Here is a 16,170-nt window from a genome sequence, read left to right on the forward strand (position 1 = left end):
GCATCTACCCCCACCCCCCAGTGTGTCCCGATGAGGCATGCATATTGATTGTCCTATATATTGGAAATATCGATATGTTTAATTGACACTAATAAACATTTTTTTTTTTTTGTAGTGCCCGTTTATACGATTTTAAAGCATGTGGATCGGTTCAGCCGCTGTGATATAGCGTTCTTCGACCATCTCTCATATCAGAGAGGCGACCCAGGACCTCCTGTAGACTACACCTGCGTAATCGTAACTATAATTGTTTTAAAGATAAATATCGATATTAATATTTTGAACATAACAGTCCCCTGTCGATCAAGTATATGGATACAGGACCGTCAATTAGGAATGGCCAATTCATATAAGTCCTAAATAGTTTTTAAGTGTTTCAAGTTCAAGTTTATGCATTTAAATAAAATGCTATTTTTATGATATACTAGGCGGGATGCAGCAACGAGAGAAAAGCGGTCAAACCAGGTTTGACCGCAATTCTCATATGCACCAAGCCCCGAAATGCGATGCATTCCAGAGCTTGGATGCGGCGGGTAACGGCATCTTCTGCCTAGGGGCTTCTAAACGAAGAGTGCTGCGAGAGCGATCCAATCAGATCCCTCCCATCACCCCCTGTGGCGTGCTCGTCCTCCTGCGCATTTGCAGAAGGACACCAAAGGGACTTCTGGCGCAAACGACAGCTTTCACCAAGAGAGCTGTCCTTTGTGATTTTATTCATGCATACCGGCAACTGTGTTTAAAAAATATATATATATTTTTTTTTAAATAAAATCGCGTTGGATACGTTTTCCATAGATGTTCTTGACCTAATTCAATCATAAAAAAAGGACAATTTTAAACTATTTTAGAAAAAAATATAGTATACTGTATTTTCCATATGCCAATATTTCTGAATGCTCCAGGTAAACAAATGCTGGTCAGAAAGTATGTACTATGGGCCTGATTCAGACCCGGTCGCTATGAGCGTACGCTCGCTCGATGCGTATGCAAATATTTGAAAGTGATGTGGCGGGGAGCGATCGCTCGCCAAGGCATAAGCACGCCCGTCTTACCTGTACGAGCGTTCGCTTTGTGTATGCAGTCTCCCCTTAGCGAATTCAGAGACGCCCACTGCCCCACATCATCTCCTGGAAGTTTATGAAAACATTGGTACATCGACCACTATCGGATGTGAATGCAGTGCTTGTAGTAGCTTTTTTCTACTGCAAGCATTGCGAGGAAAACAGAGTAAAAAAATGGCTGGTGACATGTACTATGACGCTGCCTGTTAATTATACACGCCTCTAAAACGGCGTTGAAACACTCTGGCACGCCTGCGTTCACACCTCCACTCCCCAGTTTTGTACTGTTACCACCGGCAACCGGCCTCTCCTGTCACTCACTCTGCTGGGCTGGCTTTGCTGTACGAGCGAGGGATCTTCGAACGCACTGTGTAGTTTGCGCACGCACACTGCGATACATATGCATGCGCAGATTAGCAACCATCGGCAATAGAGAGAGCAGTGCGGATAGCGTCTGGGTCTGAATCAAGCCCTATGTTTGTAGAGGGCCATTTATTTCCATAATGTTTTTTTGTTTTTTTTTACGAGCATCAATGTGCATTTAGTAGTCTTTAAAAACATGCAATAATACTATACTTTAAGGCCCATCTTACTGATGTGATAATGGGCCTGATTCAGATGTGGAGGCAATGCCGTTGAGCAATTATCGACCAATTGTGTAAGCGTCGCAGTCGCACTGCGCACGAGCCAAGATACCTTGCCGCTGGGCGTCTCAATATTCCATATGGCTGCATGCATTAGCATATTCATCTGCGATTGCATTAGCGTACATATAAGAATCAGGCACAATATACTGGATAATGCACTCCCTAATGATAATATTAATTAAATAGAAATTTGACGTCACCAAGGAGTTCTAAGACCATATACTGTAAAAGCACAACGATTTAGTCCAATTGCTTAAGTACAACTTACAGAAATCTGTAATATCCATAATAATTGATAGTAAGTGTGTATCAAATAACACACACGTTTTCCTGAACACTAAAAGTGATGATATGAGCACCTTTGGCACACTATCTGCTCTAGAACTACATTTCCCATTATGCTAGTGGTTCAATAAAGAACAACTCATGGACAATTCATCATAAATACTAATGCTAATACTGGAATACTATACTGCATGCATCAATACCATGTTGTACAGTATAAACTCTTAAATATACAGGACTTCACTTCTATAGTTGTTTCAGATACAACATACTAATAAAATCACTGAAAGACATGTATGTAAATAAATTAGGGAGGTGCAGGCTCGGATAGGTTCGAGTTTGCACGTGGAGTTCGGATTTTTCCCTCCAAAAAAACGGAACTCAGAACGAGGCAAAACGTCATCTTACATGGACGAACATCATCATTCCTGCTCTTTTGTCCAGGAATGATGATGTTCGTCCATGTAAGATGACGTTTTGCCTCGTTCTGAGTTCCGTTTTTTTGGAGGGAAAAATCCGACCTCCACGTGCAAACTCGAACCTATCCGAGCCTGCACATCCCTAAAATAAATACATGTACTTACTTAGACAGCTGTCTGCAACCTCCATGTGCCTGAAACCAAAGAATTATAATACTGTACTCTGTCTAACTACTTTCGGTTTCTGTAGGAAAGTGGCCAATGCCTGCCAGTAACAACACCTCCCTCTTCCATGCTTGCCTATCACCTCCTCTCGTGCCCTCCCAGTCCTTTTCCTGGTACTCTACAGCTTTATTCTTTGTCCTACAAAGTCAGGGCCTCCATCTTGTGCTCTGCCATCCTCCATATTGCTACTACTGTACCTTTCTCTGTTGTCTTCTTGCTCCTCAGAAGAGTACAGAACAGTTTCCATATTAATTATTATTCTTAGCATCATTAACATATTCTGTTGCATAGTACAATAAGAGTAAAAGATTTGAGCAAATCATGAACATGAAGAGAGCAACAAATAATGACACAAAGGGTGGATGTTGCAGTATCTGCGTACAAAGACGCAGCATTCGTCGCAGATCATTCGATTGTCACATTACTGAGTAAGCCTATCGTCCCGCAGAATGGTCGTGGGAATTGAGACGCCGGCACCATAATTCTTGCTTATGGGATCGCAGTTGCAGGATGTAACACCCCCCCACCGAAATATCCACGACAAACCTGGGTTCTTTACCAACACTCCCCGTTACCTCCCCCAAACGCTGCCTGACTGTCAATCACACTCAAAGTAAATTGTCACTGTGAACGACTACAGTAAAGTACTTTGATTTTGACGCATGCACGTTTTTTTGATAATCGTTCAACTGCGCAAACATCGTCATTGTGCACAGCTCTGAATCAGGCTCACTTATGGGAGGTAAGGAAGGGGGGGGGTCAAGTCAAATGCAGGAGTGTGGTGACCGTTGTAGGGGAGTGTCTTAACCTGCGAATGCGTCTGTCTGCACAGTTGGAGAGGCTCCGGCGGCTTACATCCGATGGAAATTCTGAGCAACCACAGGGTTGCTCAGAGGATTGATTGTGCGTCTTTGTACCCAGGTGCCAGATTAGAGACACAACGCCGGTGGGCATCCCTGTACAAATCCTAGCAGCTGTGGAATTTGCATATTTTCGCAGAACGACTGCGATTGGAAGAATTTCCGTGCACCTCTGAATCAGGCCCAAAGTGAGGGATGAAGCTTACAATCTATAGAAACATAATCAAAGAACAGATGTTTGGAAGTGTTACATGAAAGTGTTAATGGTGTACTTGAAAATTCTGTAAAAAAAAAAGCCTTCCACGACCGCCCTCCCTCCCCCTCTCTGACTAGAACTGCTGTTCTTGAGAAATGTTTTGTGTGATTCTGAAAATTGTATCTTTGTAATAAACAGGAAGCAGGAGGCAACAGTTTGCACACTGGCATTGCCTGCTGTGGATTTTATGTATCCAAAGGTCAAGATGGAATAATGTATACTAGTATATTAGACAAGGTATCTAGATAATGTATACTAGTATATTAGACAAGGTATCTAGAATACTGGACACAGGCCACCTCAGTCTCTGCTCTACCTCGTCCTGCTCATTGCTCTGAGCAGCCCTATTCCCCTCTCTGCTGTTCTGATCCCACTGGCACTAGCACCAGTCCCATACTAGGTGCAAGTGATATATCAGAAGCAGGCTTCCCTTCCCCATATGTACATGTATGTGAATCGCACGGAGCATCACATATACGCCCACGACACTCAGAATGGTTCCGCATTTTCACCACACTGAAATGCCCAGTTTCACGGAAAGACATATCTGGACAAATTCAGTCCGACTCAGAATAGGATGGACATATGAGCATGCGCTGTAAGCAAAAACTCACCATTTGTACAGCGCACCACATGACTCAGAATCAGGTCATGAGGCTTATTCGACAAGCTAATGAAAACAGCACTAATGTACTTAATTTTATGTTTACTCTGCTGAATACAAGATATTTAAATGTCTGATTAGTTGCTATGGATACTGCACACAAGCATAAAAAGTTGCATTACCATGTATGTAGTAACTTGTATCCTCATGAAGCATCGGGGTAGCTCCATACAGCCTCTTTCCCCATTGCTCTGTGGTTCATCTCTTTGCCCTGGCACATATCAGGCACCATGACGCAGAGCCGTATCTAGACTTTCTGGTGCCCTGGGCCAGAAAGTGCATTGGCGCCCCCTCCCCCTTCCCATTTTTTAAATAGGGACATAAGCATATAGAGAACCTCTCGTAGTCCTGTCGTTTTCATCTCAAAAATATTTCCAAGATCAGACCGTCTCTCACCCAGGATGCTACTAAAACTCTCATACACTCACTGGTCATCTCAAGAGTCGACTACTTTAACCTCCTCCTATCTGGCCTCCCCAACTCCCATCTCTCTTCTCTCCAGTCTGTCCTCAATGCTGCTGCTCGACTCATCTTCCTCTCCAAACGCTCTACATCTGCCTCCCCTCTCCTACAAGCCCTCCACTGGCTCCCCTTCCCTTTCAGGACCCAATTCAAGGTTCTCACCCTCACTTACAAAGCCCACTCCCAATCTTCTCCCATTTACATCTCTGATCTCATCTCTCTTCACTCTCCTGTCCGCCCTCTTCATTCAACTAATGTACACCGCCTCTCATGCCAACTGATTACTTCCTCTCACTCTCGTCTCCAAGATTTTGCCCGTGCTGCTCCGCACCCTTGGAAAAATCTCCCTCTCCCCATCAGACTCTCCACCTCTCTACAATCATTCAAATGGGCTCTCAAGACCCACTACTTCATTAAAACCTTCCAGCTCTCATCCTAACTTGCTGCTATATGCACCTTCCTCCCCGTCTACCGCCTTCTGTGTCATACCTGTTTGTCTGCCTTTCCCTTTTAGAATGTAAGCTCTTACGAGCAAGGGCCCTCTCCCCTCTTGTGCTTCTCCCTACTTTATGTCTTACTCCCCACTAGGGCACCTAACACTTGGTTGTTTAAGCTCTGCTACTTATGTGGGTGTTATGGTCACTAATGTAGCAATGTATATTATCCATGTCCTTGTCCTGTATTGTATTGTATTGTACTGTAAGTCTTTGGTCACCTATTTCTTTATATACTTTGTAAGGCGCTGCGGAACACTTGTGGCGCCATATAAATAATAATAAGATGTACACCTGAAAAAGGGGCGAGGCCTCATGGGGAAGAGCCATGACAAATCTGATTTGTCTTGTACGATGATGAAGGGGTACAGATCCCATTGTGCCACTCTTATCCTGGTGTGAATCCAATGGCTGCAGCATATTTACCGACATCGCCGGGCACCTTTCCGTGAGCAGCTGGAGGGGAGCTGCTGCTTTCATCTTCGAGGGGAGTGGCCAGACTATAATCGTCATAATGACGTAATATGCGCCATTTAGCCCCTTCCCTACAGACCCAAACTTTCCACGTAAAATCTCCCCATCCTGCCCACTTCACTAGGAAGTGGGCGATATGCCCACTCTTCCGGGGGTTTACCCGAAAAATCGTGAGCCTCCCGTGACTCCCGGGAGAGTAGGCATGTATGTTACACAATATTTATGCAGTATAATTCACTGGCTCTAGTTGTAGGAGAGTGCTGGTGAAGCTGCACCGATCAGTGGCTGTGTTCAGGGCTGCCATCAGAAATTGTGGGGCACTTAGCTCCATGTGTAAGGTGACTGACTGCCATTGAGATGTGATAGACACGAGTCCCGGTTATGACAGGAGGAGTAGTCAGCTAGGGAGGAGATAGGGGCGGCCAGGAGATGCTGGGAATAAAAGAGGAATCTACAAGTGCGAATGTTTATAAACAGAAAATTGACAGGCCCAAACAGTGCCCTCTGCCCTGCGGTGCCCTGTGCCGTGGCACATGTTGCACCACCCTAGTTACGGCCCTGCCATGACGTGGCGTTGTGTGTGTGTCACAGAGATTGCAGCTATTTAAACTAACCAACTGATTTATGCTGAGATTTGTAGTTCCAACAACTAAAGAGATGCAGGTTGCTCATCTCAACATTAGCAAGTAGGAATAGTGTATTCACTGATGAATGCCAGATTTTATTGCTTCAGAATTATATTTATATACACTTTTATTAATGCAACTTACTTTACGTAACAATTTCTGTATACTTCCATATTGAGTTTGTGGAGACTCCATACATTCACTTAAATCACTTCTAAAGAATGTTTTTCTGTATTGCTGGCTTATGGACAAGGGTTGTGAGCAGTGTCCCTTGCTTTCAGAGCATTTCAATGTGATGTAAACTCGCTTCTGCCAGACCTAAGTGGTGCTGGGATTAGTCATCGAGGACAGCAGAATGTACTTGTCAGTGAGTCACTCAGAATACCTGGGCCTCTGACTGACCTATCATTTTGTAAATATTTTCAGGCTTGTTCATGCAAACTAACACTACTTTTCCCTATAGTTTAGCTTATTAGCCTTTGCAGGGACACACACTAACATGGGAATTCAATTAGCTTTTAGCTCCCAGGTTAAGTATCTGGGGCTTATCAATTACTGCCTGCAGTAAGCCCATGGTTAAGTGCCCAGAGCTATGCAAATACTGCGCACAGAAAGCCCACGGTAAGCTCCATGAGTGCACTTTATGCGAATTTCTGTTCGAACAGGAATCCGGGTTAAGTGCACCCTCTGGGCTTACCAATGGCAGTAATTGCATAGTCCTGGTCTCTTAACTCGATAACTAAAAGCCCATGGTAAGTCCTATGGCTAACTGAAATCCCAACCTGTGTACTCACGAATACAGCAGAAATAACCAATTGTCTAATAAAAAAATATATATATTGCTAAAATATGTTCACTCATAAAATTGAAGAAAGCCCTTATCACCAGGTCTTCCTTCAGAAATTGTGGGCCCCTACACCCACAATATTAACATAAACCTTCCATGCCCCTCAGACCTCCACAAACACGCAAACATATATACACACACAAATAAAATATAAAAACAAAAAAGTTAAAATATACATGAAATTTATTTCTCGAACAAAGATCAGGAGAGGAGAGGTTGAGTTGAGTGCCGTCAGCATAGAGGTGATACTGGAGGCCGAAGGAACTGATTTGTTCACCCATGGAGGAGGTGTACAGAGAAAAAGAGCAGTTGGTCGAAGACAGAAACCTGCAGGATGCCCATGGGAAGGATGGATGGGGGATGTGGAATTGGAGGCAGAAACAAAGAAGGAACGGTTGGCAATGTAGGAGGTAAAATAAGAAAGAATGGTGTCAGAGAGGCCAATGGTCTGGAGGGTGAGCAGCAGGAGAGGATGACCCACGGTGTCAAAGGCTACAGAGAGGTCCAGCAGGATGAGCAGGGAGAAGTGGTCCCTTGATTTGGCCTAGAGAAGATCGTTGGTAACTTTGGCCAGGGTGGTTCATTGGAGTGGAGGGGGCGGAAGCCACATTGGAGAAAATCAAGGATAGAGTGGTCATAGAGAGGCGGTTGTAGACAAGCTGCTTGAGTATTTTGGAGGCAATTGGTAGAAGAAAATGGGTCAGTAGTTAGAGAGTAACGTTTTTAGAATGAGTGAGAGAAAAGCATGTTTGAAGGATGAGGGGAAGATGCCAGTGGATATGAATAGATTGAAAAGGTGAGCAATGTGGGAGCGAAGGAGGTGAGAGGGGATGGGATCCTGGGAGCAAATAGAGGGCGAAGATTATAAAATTAAGTAATGGACTTTGTCACCCGTGGTGGGGCGGAAAAAGCATAAGGGGTTGTGAGTGGCGAGAAAGGAGGGTGGAGTGGTAGCGGCAGCAGATGACTAATGGGAGATTTCATGATGGATGGTCTTGATTTTGGAGGTGAAAAAGGAGGCAGTCAGTGGCAGTAAGGGAGGATGGAAGAGGAGAAGGGGGCTTACAAATGAATGTGTTGAATGTGGCAAAGAGGCGGCGAGGATTAAGGGACTGTGAAGTGGGACTTTAAGAGGAATTGCTTAGCGACAGAGAGGGCAGGACTGTAGGACGAAAGGATGAACTTCCTGCTTTCTAACCATACTCCCCTTCTGTCGGGGCACCCTGTCATACTATACATACATATATATATATATATATATATATATACACACACAGTATATAGACAGTATATATATATATATATACACATACACACATTAGTAAAGGGACCCAGGTCACCTCAGACTGCCCGCTGCTCCCCTCTCCTTCCACTACTTGTTCTGTACCACCCTACTCGCCCCCGCTTTTTTTTTTCTTATCTGTCTCAATCTGTCTGCTATGTTGACATGCACTTTAGGTTGACAAGCAATATGTCAACATGGTTGAAATGTCAACATGTTCATAATGGTGACATTTAACATGTTGACACTAGAATGCCAGAATACAGTTTTTTTGCATATTTTTAAAGGTAGGGTAAAATTGGCAAAAATAAAACTATGTTGACATTCTGGTGTCGACATGGTAAATGTCGTCATTATGTGCATGTTGACATGTTAACAATGTTGAAATATTGTTGGCGATCTAATGTCCATGTCAACCTACTGCTGTCGACTTTTAATACCATTCCCAGGCTGGAGAGCAGTTGGTATTAAATAAGCACTTATTGGCAATGAAACTCGATTTTACACTCATAGAACAATATGTGAACGTGGCGATTCACAGAAACAATGTCTCAACCAATGATCACGGGAAAAAATGTAAACGTGCACAACAGATGCTAATGTATGTCTGGTTTATATGAGTACAGTGTCTGTATATTCTAGTTATAGCAACAGGTGCATCAGGCTTTATTTATGAAGCGGTGGCCGCTTCTTGGCGGATAGGAGGTGAAAATTTGAAACGGCAATCTGAGTGCATTACAGTGACTGCGAGTGCCCTTTAAAATTTTCACCATTAACCCATCAGGATGCATTGTTTCTATTAATCGCCACGTTCACATATTGTTCTGGGAAAGTAAAATAGAGTTTAATTGCCAATAAGTGTTTACTCAATACTTAATTTACAAAAGCCGTCGCTTTGTAAATAAAGCCCCTCAATTCATGACCATCTCAACAAATACATACAGTACATTTACATGACCGCATCTAAGCATCCAGGGAGAGTAAAACACAGGAGGGGGATATTCTGTCAGTAAACAATCTTATACCCCTTTTACACCGACCTAAAACTCCCGGGTTGATGCGCATCAACCCAGGATTTTTGTCTGTGTACTCGGGTACTTTGTATGATTGGCCACGTTCCCGTGGCACCTTGTAGTGTAAACAGTGCGATCTGCGTCACGATGACCCAGATCGTGCCGCATGCGGCCCGGGACACGATGACCCGGATCGAGCTGCATGCGGCCCTATTGGCCGGCTTCAGTGGTGCTTGGAGACTGACATAATCTCCTAGCGTCCATGGCAACGCCAGAAGAGTCGGGTCACTGCAGACCCGGCTTCGGTGTGATCGGCGTCAACTCGCGAATATCCTGGGTTGGCGCCGTAGTATGAAAGGGGCAAGTTCTGGGTCTGATCCGGATTGGGACCCTGTTCCAACTCACGGGTCAAACCCGGAACTTTGGTATAAAAGAGGCATTAGATGCACCTTACTTATATAGAACAACCACAACAATACAGTGATGTCATGGATAAAATGGAGTTTTCACTGATATTACAGTCCAGGTTCCAAGTTGACAACATGTTTGTATCACTAATGGCCATAATTGTACTGTAAGACTGTAATCAAACTACAGACATGTTCTTTGAATGCATGCTTCAGTCTAAAAAGGTTTCACTATGTCTACAGTATGTAAACAAGGAAGCAGGTGCAACTGTGTAGGACATGACAACAGTTTGTTGGTATGTTTTCTAACTTTAAAATGCAAACACAATTTCAACTTAGTTTTTCAATCCACTATAATAATATTGTTTAGTAGATTTATTTCTATGACTTCACAAATTTATAACCACAATACTGCAGCTGCATTCATCAGGAATATCGGTGGTAGAGAAAATCCCATTGGGACTGATGCAGAGTTAGCTGCAAAATGAGTGTAATTTCTGATTATAAAAGTCGCACACAATTAGCATATTACTGCCCATATGCAGTGTTTGAGAGGTGTTCCTGTCGGCAACAGTAGCATATGTGTCTGTGTTGTGCCAGGCACGCTAATAGACACTTGCTTTGCCCTTGTGCCCATTTTGGAAACCATTTATTTTATGTGAAACAAGCGCATTGGCTTTCAGGCATCAATTAAAATATAAAAACCTCTATAAATACACAAAAACATTCCGCATCCTGCATATGCAAAAATATAAGTTTGTTTTCAAATATGCTCAAAAAGCATAATCTATGCCCGATCAACAAGAAAAAGCAAAAAACGGTGTCAGCAAAGTGTTGTGTAAAAGCCAATCACAAGCAGTTTGCTAGTGCAGGTGACCATCACCATCTCCTATTTGCACCCCCACACCACCGCGCAAATAATACGTCTTTTTAGGCGTAAAATATGTATTTTTCTGGATCTGCAATTGTTTGTATTAAGCAAACACACTCTTACTGCACTTGGCATACTTTAAAATGGTCCCGGTCCTGTGTGAGCAGGGTAAGTGGTAGAATCTGGCAAATCTGAATGAGCACATACAGGATCTGTGTACCCACTGTTCTGGGCATGTTACTCTGCATAAGCATTTAAATGCTAGTGAATGTAAAGCCCAGTATACACTAGACATGTCGGCAACATAGTCTAGTGTGTGTATACTCAATGTCGCTGACGATGCGCGCTCCCGACAGGTCGGCTGGGTACACATCGTTAAATGTGTACCCGGCTAAAGACTCTCCTCTATTTTAATTATACTAAGATTGACAAAAAAAATGAATTCATCCAACTGGACTGGTGTTACATGCGGTCTGGTGAATGGCATTCATCCGTAACAGTAATTCTGTCTTACTGGATGGATTTAAATGCCTTAAATTCTCTTGACAACATTTCCTGGAGATTTTAAAATGTGGGTGTTACAGCTCACAAGCAGTGAGTTTATAAGAGTCAGATACCATGGGCTAACTGTAATAGCCTGCAAGCCGACTAATGCTTGGCTTAGCTTTTAACACGCTTGCTGCTTTAAAAATACGGGCATACACGCATGTATTCCCGCAGCGGCGCCGGCTCGCAGGCTATTACATTTGGCCCCATATTTTAATTGTAATAGTGGGACGGATCAGAGATGCACTCAAATCCCATTGCAACTGTGATTTCAAATGCAGCGAACTTGCGAAAATATACTAATGTCTCTGTCGGCGTCTTGTGCACTGAAACGCCCACCTCTGGTGTCTGACACCTGCTCCTCACGTACAAAAGCGGAAACATCGCTCACACATCGAACTTATGAAGAAGCCTATGTTGTCTCAGACAGAGTGGCTTCGCAAAGATGGCAGGGCCTCTGCAGCTGCGAATTAATTTGCAGAGCTTTACTAGAGCACACCCAGGAAACAGTCTCGACAAGCCTGCATTTTTTAACCACACCCCAATTACCTCCGCTAAGCGCCAACTAACTGTCACTCACTTTCAGATAAATATTCTCTGCGACTGCCATTGCTAATCCATCGCCACGCTTGCTTTGACCCATGCGCAATGGCAAAAAATCGCCCCACTGCATCCAACATCGACATTGCTTGCATCTCTGAATCAAGCCCAGTGTGGGTACTCACATAAAAAAAAAGAAATGACAAATGCACTATACTCGTACAGTAGTTACCCTATTTTTTTTTTTAAGGACATATTTTGAGAACCACACACCACTTTTTGTTTAAACCATATTATCTCTCTTCACATGGGGCCTGATGCAGAGATGGACACAGTGCCGATATTGACGTAGTTGAGTGATGTTTTGCTACTGCGCATGCGTAAAAAGTCCAGAAACCCCTTACTCCGCACACGCAAATCCAAGTGTTCTATGCCCTACACAGTTTGCATAATCCTGCAACAACTGCTGAGAGGCTACTTTACCAACCATCTTTGAAATCGGCCCCATAGGCCAGTCTTCCCTCAGCCAGAGGATGTTGCTGAGAGAAGACTGAGGACAGCCGCGTTGGTGAGACCTACAGTATACTCATAGCGCTAACAGAGATGGGGTTTGAGATCTCCCTCTGCACCTAAAGGGTCTCCCGCGGGCGCAGGATCGTGGCTTACTACTGTGCTGATCACTTAGCCTGGACATAGGACGAAAGCTGCTGGTTTTTTCCATCTGTCCAGGAAGAACCGCCGGTGCTCATCCGCATGCTTACACTAGTCTGACTTATCTTCACCACTTTTAACGCTCCCCACACTGCTGAAGGATCTATTTCCATCACAGTGGAATCTTATCCATGGTGACCGGCGCTACAGTTTGTACCCTCTATTAGGGTTTTATATATTTTTAGCAGGTTGCAGAACCTGTTGTTGGAGCAGCTAGTTTTATAAAGCTTATATTAATTGATTGAAAGGCGCACCTATTTTTGTTTTTTACCTGAGGTGACGAGGTCACAGTTTTATTCACCAGGTGAGTGCTGTGCTGAGGGAATGAGGAGGTTGGGGTATGTATGGCATAATGCGCAAGGTTCATTATGTGTATAAAGGCATTACTAATGTGTGGTATAATGTGTAAGGGGCATTACTGTGTGACAGTTCTGCATTATGTGTATCAGCGTTGCTACTATTGTGTGGCATGTCTACAAGGTGCACTACTGTTTGTCGTAATGTGTACAAAGGGCACTACTGTGTGGTGTAATGTGAATAAGCAGCAATACGGTGTGGTGTAATGTGAATAACGGACACTACTGTGTGACATAACATGAATAAAGGGCACTACTGTGAGGCATGGCATGTATAAGGTAAAGGGGTACTACTGTGTGGCGTAACGTGAATAAGGGTCACTATTGCAAGGTATAGCATGTATAAGGTAAAGGGGTACTACTGTGTGGCGTAACGTGAATAAGGGGCACTACTGTGAGGCATAGCATGTATAAGGTAAAGGGGTACTACTGTGTGGCGTAACGTGAATAAGGGGCACTACTGTGAGGCATAGCATGTATAAGGTAAAGGGGTACTACTGTGTGGCGTAACGTGAATAAGGGGCACTACTGTGAGGCATAGCATGTATAAGGTAAAGGGGTACTACTGTGTGGCGTAACGTGAATAAGGGTCACTACTGTTAGGCATAGCATGTGTAAGGTAAAGGGGTACTACTGTGTAGCGTAACATGAATAATGGGCACTACTATGTGAAGTAACATGAATAATGAACACTATCCTGTGATGTAATGTGAATAAGGTTGCACTAATGTGTTATGTAATTTGAATTGGGGGGTACTATTGTGTGGCCACGCACCTTTCCAGCAAGACCACGCCCTTCGGCACACACTGTCCCTATTTAAATTATGGGGGGGGGGGGGTGCCAATACGTTTGCTGGCACAGGACACCAAAATGTCTAATTACAGCTTTGTTGGTGAGGATTGCTATGGGCGATGGGTATTGCTGGCAGCTGCTGTGATCTCTGCTGATGAGTAATGGGTGCTGTGCTGGGAGAGGGGTGCTGGGTCAAAGGCAGAACTAGCGGAGGTGGTAGGGGGCACCAGCCAAAATCTTGCCTCAGACATCAAATTGGTTAGGGCCGGCTCTGTGGGAACCTCTGCCCCAGAGTTTTACTATAAGCATAACTACTGCTGCACTGCACCAGCTGCAAACATAAAGATACTTTGTAATATTTGGAATGCAGTAAACTTTGTATTTGTAAACTTTAATAAAATGGTTTAAACAAAACAACAATAATGTGTCATACACACCTAAGAAAAAAGCAAGCTAGAGGCAATGTCAACCTTGCACACCTTATTGGGTGCAGTCATATACTGTATACACACAATTGTTCACACTTCCTGCTTATATGGACAGAGGCCTGATTCAGGGATGGCTGCAATGCAGATGTTCACGCAGTTGAGCTATTATCAATGGTCAGCACGTGCATCTGTCGTACTGCCTACATGCCATGATGGGCTTACCACAGTGGTCGCAGAGAGGGTTTATTTGTAAAATGATTGACAGGTAGAGAACGTTTGGGGAGGTAATGTGAGTGGCGGCTCACGCGCAGGCATGTCGCGACCGCTGTCGGGGTGTGCCACAGATTGAGATCTTTTACACAAACAAAATGGGTCCTGCGTCTCAGTTCCCACAGACGTTCTATGCGACCACAGGGTTACTCAGAAGACCGATAATCGACTGGTCTGCGACCGAAGCTCCGTCTTTGTATGCAGACACTTGGATTTGCAAAGCTGCTGGTGGGCGTCTCAATACACATCCCAGAGGCTACGACAATTGCATATTTTCGCACAGCCACTGCGTACAAATTCACAGCAGCGGCGGCAATAGCGCCCATCTCTGAATCAGATTCAGAGTCCTTTAGATGTCTGTTACAACAATCCTAATACAGCTGGTATGAGCCTTAGATTAGGAATATAAATGACAGCATGCTCATGCTTCTTGCACTTGCTTGTGTGCACAGTAATGTACTAACCTTAGTCACATGCTTATACTGCACAAAGTTTTCATATAGACTGTAAGCTTGAGAGCGAGCGGGGCCCTTTTACCTCTATATCTGATTGGGTATCAATCGCCTTTTATTACTGCTTTTCTTCCAAAATTGCACACGACTATAGAATATGCAGACGCTATATAAGTAAATGCTTATAATGTTAACAATAATTTGCCTATTCTTCCCATATACTTATCACCAAGGTTCCAGACATGCAGTCACACCCCTCTCTAATGCACAGTGACCATCAGTGCTTACCAACGCCTGTTTTTCTTTCTTTGCTTCTTCTCTCCTTGACTTCCACACTCGTTTCTTTCTCAGTCACTTCACAAACTACAAGCTCCCACTCTTCTCTCCTCCCTCCCTCCAGCCCACACTCTCCTCCCTCCCTGATCTGCTTAATCTTTGGTCCCAAGGTTCAATACTTTTTTTTTTTTCTTCTTCCTCAACCAAATCTATTCTACACTACAGCTACACAGAAGTTCTCCTTCTCCCTCCTCCTCCTCCTCCTCATGTGATGATCTCATTCTCTCCCGCCCCTATACCGGACTCCTTTTTTAGGCCTGCTGATTGGTCCTCAGCCTCATGGAATTTCCCGGCAAAGGCTAAGCTTACCAGAAGACAGAAACCAGTTAGGTTTGTAGTGTGTGATTTATTGCACCTATATGAATTAACAAGTTTTGTGAACAATGTAACAACAAATATTAGGTTTTACACTTTCAGACTCATAACTCTTAACCATTTACAAACTATTGCACTGACCTCTGCAGCAAGACCATTGTTCACTGTACAGTAATCTATACAGTGCTCCCGCATTTTTGTATCTGTGACAGTACATTAACCATTTATGCTCTTTCATAGAAAACAATTTCGTAATGTTTATGGGTCTTTTAAGAAGATACCAGCAATGACCGCTCAGTGGAAAGTGAACAGTTAATTTGTTTTGGCAGGTTGTCAAAATCTGTAGGCGTACAGTTACAGACATGCCCATAAATAGGACTTCCACCTAACAGCTGTCTGTTAGAGAGAGACAGAGAAAGAGAGAGTGAGGTATACAACAGAGGGTGGGTAGACAGGACTAAGAGATGGGTCCCAGGGAGTGACAGCAGGAGGGGGATTTAGTACAGAGGGTATTGGAAATACAGAAAGGA

The 16,170-nt window shown here is 43.9% G+C and overlaps 1 protein-coding gene across 1 annotated transcript in view; it reads right to left on the reverse strand.

The window, feature by feature from the left end:
* The window catches only part of MAP3K14 (mitogen-activated protein kinase kinase kinase 14), a 40,979-nt gene extending 25,620 nt beyond the window's left edge, over nt 1-15,359 (reverse strand). Inside the window, exon 1 of the mRNA XM_088470684.1 lies at nt 15,278-15,359. The gene's annotated coding sequence lies outside the window, so the exon portion shown is untranslated. The remainder of the gene's footprint in view (nt 1-15,277) is intronic.
* Between the last annotated feature and the right edge of the window lie 811 nt (nt 15,360-16,170).

Source organism: Taudactylus pleione, unplaced genomic scaffold (assembly GCF_031769625.1).
Source record: "Taudactylus pleione unplaced genomic scaffold, aTauple2 ptg000102l, whole genome shotgun sequence".
Lineage (NCBI taxonomy): Eukaryota > Metazoa > Chordata > Amphibia > Anura > Myobatrachidae > Taudactylus > Taudactylus pleione.